The sequence below is a fragment of the Lactuca saligna genome, chromosome 3 (genome assembly GCF_052625555.1).
Source record: "Lactuca saligna cultivar CGN05327 chromosome 3, ASM5262555v1, whole genome shotgun sequence".
NCBI lineage: Eukaryota > Viridiplantae > Streptophyta > Magnoliopsida > Asterales > Asteraceae > Lactuca > Lactuca saligna.
In genome coordinates this window covers 232516762-232524518 of record NC_136419.1, presented here as the reverse complement: position 1 = coordinate 232524518, position 7757 = coordinate 232516762, and positions in this window count along the sequence as shown.

Sequence of the window (7757 nt, the reverse complement as noted above, 5' to 3'; positions counted from 1 at the left end):
GCAGGGTTTCATGGTTTCTCTCAGATCTCTCATGAGCATCTTCTAGACAAATGGTGCGGAGGGTATGCATTCTCGCACTGGCGGCAACTTCAGTGATCTGATGTAGGGCTGTCATGCCTTGAATCTCATTTCGGGCCACTCTGTGGACCAGGATTGGCAACCTTCTGTCTGCCGAGCCCCCATTGCTCAGGTCATAAAAGTTTCGATCACCATCAAATTGCATGGGCTGATCTTGTCCTTGGCTCCATGTTTCCAAGCATTCCACCCATGGAGGCGTCGGGCCTTGAAAAGCCGGACGAGGGTTAGGAATTTGAACGGGAGCTGCCTGGGGTAGATCTTCAACCTCGGATTCAGAATTAGAACCATTCGAAAGGTCTTCATCATGGTGATCATTCATAGGGATAGCATGATCATTTTCTAGCTCTTCTTCAAACGGGTTACATCATAATGTGCCTCGGATATCGAGGACTCCGTCAAGATTTTCATAGAAATCATTATCTCTACCTCGCATAAATGAAATGGTCGAACAAACGCAAGGAAAGAATTACTTCCAGGAATGGATCTGAGATCCGAATATCACCAGTTCGAGTGTTAGAGAAAGATGTCCGGAAGACTATCTCCTAAACTCGATGCGGACACTTCGAGTCCGTAGTGATACCCTTCAGATAGGACCAGTATGCCCATAGTACTCATGAGATTAAATGAGTAGGGTACGCCTTTCTTACTTGGATCAGTTTGGCATTACCCCATGTAATGACTTACTTATCTACCCTCGTAGTAAGAAAGAACCTATGGAAACATTACCTTCAGAGGAACCTTCGCGAAGTTCTCTAAGCACAAGTTTTGAAATTGAAGAGTCATGTTCCTATGATACACTGTTAGTGATGTGGGAATTTTGAGTACTCATCATTTCATCTGTTGTCGTCGGCTGTCTCTCCGGTTCGACCTCAGGCTACGTCTCCCTTACCAACCATGCATACGGATTGTTCTTCATCCTCATCTGCAGTGCCTAGCCTCTCTCCTCGTTTAGGAAGTCAAACTCTTTTAGGAGAAGATGTCGAGGGTTTCACATCTAATTTTGGTAAAGGAATGACTGTGGTTCTGAACCCGTGTGTCGTTTCACCTCCTCACATGGTTAGTCAAAATATTAATGGGGAGAATACCGAGATTGTCTCTACTAATTTAAGCTTTGGAGCTGCGATTCATCTACCATCGAATCATCCCCAAGAAAACGCATTAAATGCTCCCTCAGTGAATAACTTTTATTTGGAAAGTCAAAGGCAAGATAATTTAAAGGAGGGAAACGTGGCTTCCTTAAATAATGACTACATTAATTTCCTTTCCTTAAGTGGAACTGGTGGGATAGCCTCGTCGCCTTCAAAGGACCCCCTCCCAATGCACTCTATTGGCTGTGACAAAAAAGGGGACACTAGAATTAATGCTCCTAGAAACCCTCACCATTTTGTCCCCATACCCTTTCCTCCTAGTGAAGCTAATGATAGCATGGATCCTCATTCTCCACCCACTCAGTCTCGTGGTTTGGACCCAATCCTTCAGCAACTTTCTTTTGGGCCCAACAACCCAAAATTTGTTCAAAATGAATGCTCCTTTCCCGACATAGTATTGGGTCGTGTTTCTGTGGATGCCCCTCCTCCTCTTAAGCCCATTTCGACGTCCCCTATTCCCTATAGCGACGCCGATCTTGTGCATGGTTTAAATTACAATGAGGGTAATCTCCTTAAACCTCTTTCTCTTGATTTCATTGATAATATTGAAATTATAGAAGATGATCAAATCCTTATTCCCCCCTCAATTATGGATAAGGGTAGCGTTCCATTCGAACGAACACTTTATGGTTATTTCGTTGGAGATAGACTCGCATTCCCGTTTGTTAGAGACCGAGTGTTTGAATTATGGAAGGAACATGGGCTATATGACATTTTTATAAATAGCGATGACGTGTTCTTCTTCAAATTTGATAACATCGTTGGCATGAATTTTGTTCTTCAAAAGAGTATTTGGAGGATTAATGGTTTCCCGCTCTTTCTCCGCAAATGGGATCCCAAAGTCTTCATTGAAAAGCCAACTCATGACCGGGTGCCCGTTTGGGTTAATATTTTTGGAATCCCCCTTCAACTCTTTAACAAGGATGGTTTGAGTCTTATTGCTAGCAAACTTGGAAAGCCTTTAGAGGTTGACTCTTATACCACAACCATGTGTGAGCGGGCTATGGATCGTGCGGTTTATGCTCGCATTCTCATAGAAATGTCGGCTAAAGATCCTTGGGCAAAAGAAATAAAAATCAAAGCGATCACAGCTACAGGTTCTACTTCTACAACACTTAAAGTGGAGTATTCTTGGATCCCTAAGAGATGTGATCATTGCAAAATCTTTGGTCATGACCATGCCATGTGTCCCACTCACATGATTAGCTCCCCCGACCCAAAGTCGGCTATGCCCACCCCAAAAGAAGTTGATAATGAAGGATATCAAACGGTCAAGAGGAGATCTCAATCACTTCCAAATCCAAAAAAGAAGATCCCCATCAACAACCGCAAAGGAAAAGGCCCCGCTATAAAGATATCTCAAGTCTATAAACCAGTTACTCGTGTAGAGCCAAAGAAAAAAGTTTCCACTAACATGTTTGATGCTCTTTCCCATCAAAGAGTGGATGATATTGATGATGCATCTCGTGTCCCTCCTATTATTAGTCCGAGTACTACACACCCAGCTTCTGACGCACTGCCGAGCTCTTCTCATGGTGGTTGTATCTCTTCTCCAATTGATCAGGGATGACGAATTTAGTTTTTTTTTAGTTAGTTTCTAGTTGTTTGTTTGTCTTGTCCTTGCTTTGGGTCATGTCCCTTAGCATGACTAGTCTTTTTTCTTTTTCTTGGGCATTCACCCTTTTCTATTATAACTCTTCCTATTCTTAATATATTTTGCCAAGGGGATTCCCCTTTTTCCAAAAAAAAACCCTAAACCCTAAGCCCTAAGCCCTAAACTCTAAACCCTGAACCCTAAGCCCTAATCCCTAAACCTTAAACCCTAAACCCTAAACCCTAAAACCCTAAACCCTAAACCCTAAAATCCAAACCCTAAACCCTACACCCTAAACCTTAAACCCTAAACCCTAAACCCTAAACCCTAAACCCTAAAACCCTAAACCCTAAACCCTAAACCCTAAACCCTAAACCCTAAAACCCTAAACCCTAAAACCCTAAACCCTAAACCCTAAACCCTAAACCATAAACCCTAAACCCTAAACCCGTTTCTATCTCTTCTCTGGCGATTTGGCGATTTCCCCATTTTTTCAACCGTTTTTCCGGCACCGATCGTTATTCCAGCAACAGTTTCCATTGATTTTGATCTTAATTTGTTCGTTATCTCCTGCTCGTTCTGTGGATACTAATTGTTCAAATTTATGGAAGGAGTTCCTCCTGATCTGGAACCCGACGTAATAATGAGGAAAAAAGGGAGAAATGTGAATTCGAAGAACAAGAATAAAGAAGCTTCTAATACCGTTCAGGACAAGATTGCTAACCCTATTCCTCCTAAATCGGTGTCGCTTTTGGTCAAAAAAATTTGATTCCGATGTTAATTCTTCTGAGATTAAGGATGAGGGTAAGATTGGCAACATTATCAATGGTGGGACTAGGATTGAGAACGCTTCTAATTCTTCTTCTATCAATTTTGTTGCTCTCTTATGGCTCCTTTGATTAATTGTATCCCTATTAAGAAGGAGGAAGGATTGATTGAAGGATTGAGTACCCCTGTTCGTGAATTTGAAAATGATATCGCTCTTTTTTGTAGTCATGGAGAGAAGGATGTGATGTTGTGTTTTTGGAATGGGTTAACTACTAATGAGAAGGAAGGATTTGTTCATGGACTTCGGTTTACCAAAAAGAAATACAACCATGAAGGTGAGTCTGATTCTGCCTTTGATGATTCAATTGATAACATTAGAAAACTCTCCTCTGCCCACTCAAAAAGAGGTTGATAATGAAGGATTCCAAATGGTCAAGAGAAGAATTAGAACAGTGCCAATTCCCAAAAAGAAGACTCCCATCGACAACCGAAAAGGAAAAGGCCCTACTTTACAGATTTCTCAAATTTATAAACCAGTTAACCGTGAAAAGCCAAAGGAAAAAGTTACCACAAACATGTTTGATGCTCTTTCCCATCAAAGAGTGGATGATATTGATGATGATTATCTTGTCCCTACTGTTATTCATTCGAGTGATACTCACCCAGCTTCTGAAGCACTACCGAGCTCTTTTCACGCTGGATGTATCTCCTCTCCAATAGATCAGGGTTAACGATTTTAGTTTCTTATTTTTAGTTAGTCTCTAGATGTTTTTTTTTGTTTTATCATCGCTTTGGGGCACGTCCCTTAGCTTGACTAGTCTTTTTTTTCTTTTTATTGGGATTTTGCCCTCTTCTTTTGTATCTCTTCATATTCTTAATATATTTGCTAAGGGGATTCCCTTTTTCCACAAAAAAAACCCTAAACCCTAAACCCTAAACCCTAAACCCTAAACCGTAAACCATAAACCCTAAACCCTAAATCCTAAACCCTAAACCCCAAACCCTGAACCCTGAAGCCTGTACACTGAACCCTGAACCCTGAACCCTAAACCTTAAACCATAAACCCTAAACCCTAAACCCCTAAAGCCTAACCCCTAAACACAAAACCCTAAACCCTAAACCCCTAAACCCTAAACCCTAACCCGTAAACCCTAAACCCTAAACCCCTAAACCCTAAACCCTAAACCCTAACCCTAGACCCTAAACCCCTAAAACCCTAAAACCATAAAACCCTAAACCCTAAAACCCTAAACCCTAAACCCTAAACCCTAATCCCTAAACCCTAAAACCCTAAACCCTAAACCCCTAAACCCCTAAACCCTAAACCCTAAACCCAAAACCCCTAAACCCTTAAACCTTAAACCCTAAACCCCTAAACCCTAAACCCTAAACCCTAAACCCTAAACCCTAAACCCCAAACCCCAAACCCTAAACCCCAAACCCCAAACTCCAAACCCAAAACTCTAAACCCTAAACCCTAAACCATAAACCCTAAACCCTAAACCCTAAGCCTTAAACCCTAAGCCCTAAGCCCTAAACCCACCCTAAACCCAAACCCTAAACCCATGGAGTATGTTCTCTCTCTAGAATTTTTCTCTCTAGGAACTTCTTGTGGAGATTAAGTGTTCTTGTTATTTTCTTGGGTTTCTTATGCTTAATTTCTTATAATAAGTTGGTTTTTTTTGTTAACTAGTTAAATTTTGGTGATTATTATGGGGAAGATTCATAGGGTTCGTAGATTTTCCAAAAAAATCAAAATATCATGATGAAGAGGTTGATGTTCTTGGCTCTTTCCACTAATGCTCATGGAGGGTCTGAGTTTCTTGACAGTTCTTCGTCTTCCGCTACCTTTTGTGTTAGCAACCACAGCAACAGAGGTTTCTTCTTCTCCAACTCCCCTATCCAAGTATCAGAAGAAACATCCTGTGAACTCTCGGTTGGAAAAGTTAAGTGTCATGATCGTGAGAATGGGGAACTAGCAGGTCCTATCCTTGTGTCTGGTGAAGAAACGGGTTGTCAAAATGATGTTGATGGTTTTGTTGCTGTTCCCCATGAAGTTCTAGAATCTTTAGTGGAACACCATGCTAATGAAGAAGCTTTCGCTAAAATAGATGGAGTGATAGAGGATTGTTCAGATTCTGATACAAGGGATTTGGTTCATGGTTTCCCTTCTGTCGGAATCCTCTCTCCGGCAGTGTTGACTTCAAACCCACCCTCCAGCTCTTTTTCCGATGTCCCCTTGTCGTTTCATCCGTTGTCATCGGCTGTCTCTCCGGTTCGACCTCAGGCTACGTCTCCCTTACCAACCATGCATACGGATCGTTCTTCATCCTCGTCTGCAGTGCCTAGCCTCTCTCCTTGTCACACCCCAAAACCAATAACGGCGGAAACGTTCTGGGCGGAGGACGTCATGTACAGTATCACAACAATGAATAGTAGTAAACAAGCAACAACATCATCCATTGCATTAATAATATAATTATTATACAAGTGTCCTGTCAAATTTTGATAAACACAACATCATAAATCGAAATGAAAGATGAGTCTTGAACAAGCTCCATCTTCCTTTCTCCTTGCATCGGTACCTGTCTATGATGACCTGAGGATACAAGTAATTTTGAAAGCGAGTATCAGCTTTAAAGCTGGTGAGATCATAAGTATTTAGTGTCTTAATTTGTACGTAAGTATTTGTATGTAAAAATTTGTATATGAACTGTAAGTATGAAGAGGTTTGTAAAACAACTGTAAACGTTTGAAAAACCCTAGAAATCCCTATGATTCCTATTAGTAATAAAAGGAGTCTTCTACCAAGACTTAACTGTTCTCAATGTAGTCTTCTATCAAGATCTAACTTTTCTGAATGTAGTCTTCTACCAAGACCTAACTGTTCTGAATGTAGTCTTCTACCAAGACCTAACTGTTCTGAATGTAGTCTTCTACCAAGACTTAACTATTCTGAATGTAGTCATCTACCGAGACTTAACTGTTCTGAATGTAGTCTTCTACCAAGACCAAGCTGCATTAGTATTACCCTTTGGAAAAAGCGCAACTAACAATGTTAACTGAAGACATCCGTAGATGTTCATTGACCTCTGTTGCTAACAGCTGGGTATAGGAATAGTCAGTCCCCAAAAGTATATCTGTAATGGTATCAACCGTTGACATCCGTGGATGTGCTTTTACCTCTGTAGCTAACAGAGATTCTAGGAATGGTCAGTCCCGCAATGTATCCTTGGGTACTAGCATATTAAATCCAATCTATCTCGTCAATTATGTGATTGAATCACAAGGTAAAGATAAGAATGAGGATTATATAACAGAATCTATACATATAAAATGTACTAGTAATTCCTATAAGTGTACTCATGTACATGTGATCATGTGACCATATCTATGTAATAGTATGGTAAGGTACTGTAATGTTCTAGTTGTAGTGTACGTGCTCTCTATCTAGCAAGTATAGTAATGTACTGTAATGTTCTAGAAAGTATGACTCATGAATGAACTGACTCATTGTATAGTATTGCGTTCTAGTAATAGTTCTAGTATCTTCCTAAACTACCCATATGGTAGCTTACTAGTAATATAACTGGTATGTATGAACATCGATGTATACCCTTGCTACCCAACAACATTGGATGAACTGGAAGGGCCTTTATGACTATATATGTACATATGATATATAACTAATATTTAAACGACCTTCGGACGGATACCCGATATCCCACCAGACCACATCTCAAGCGCGAAAAGGAAATAGGGTGGATAGCCTTCCTAAGTCTTTTAAACATTCTCATATAACTATACATATATAGGCATGCAATTTATAATATAAAAGCATAAAGTAAGTTTTGTAAAACCTTTGAATGTAATTATTATCTTAAGAAAAGATCGACTTGATGTCAATCTATAAAACAATTTGAAGTAAAAACAGTTTGAAGTAAGACAGTTTGAAGTAAAACGTTTTGATAACAGCTTGGAGTAAAACAGATCGGAGTAAAATGGTTTGAAATAGGATCATACAGTGTGTAATGAACCGTTTAATAAGGATTTTTAAACATATAAAACATTTAAGAAAAGTTGAGGAACCTGTTTGGTAAGAATGGTTAAAGTGGAGTGTATCATTTGAATGCTGCATATTAATCACATGTGATTGATATAATAACTA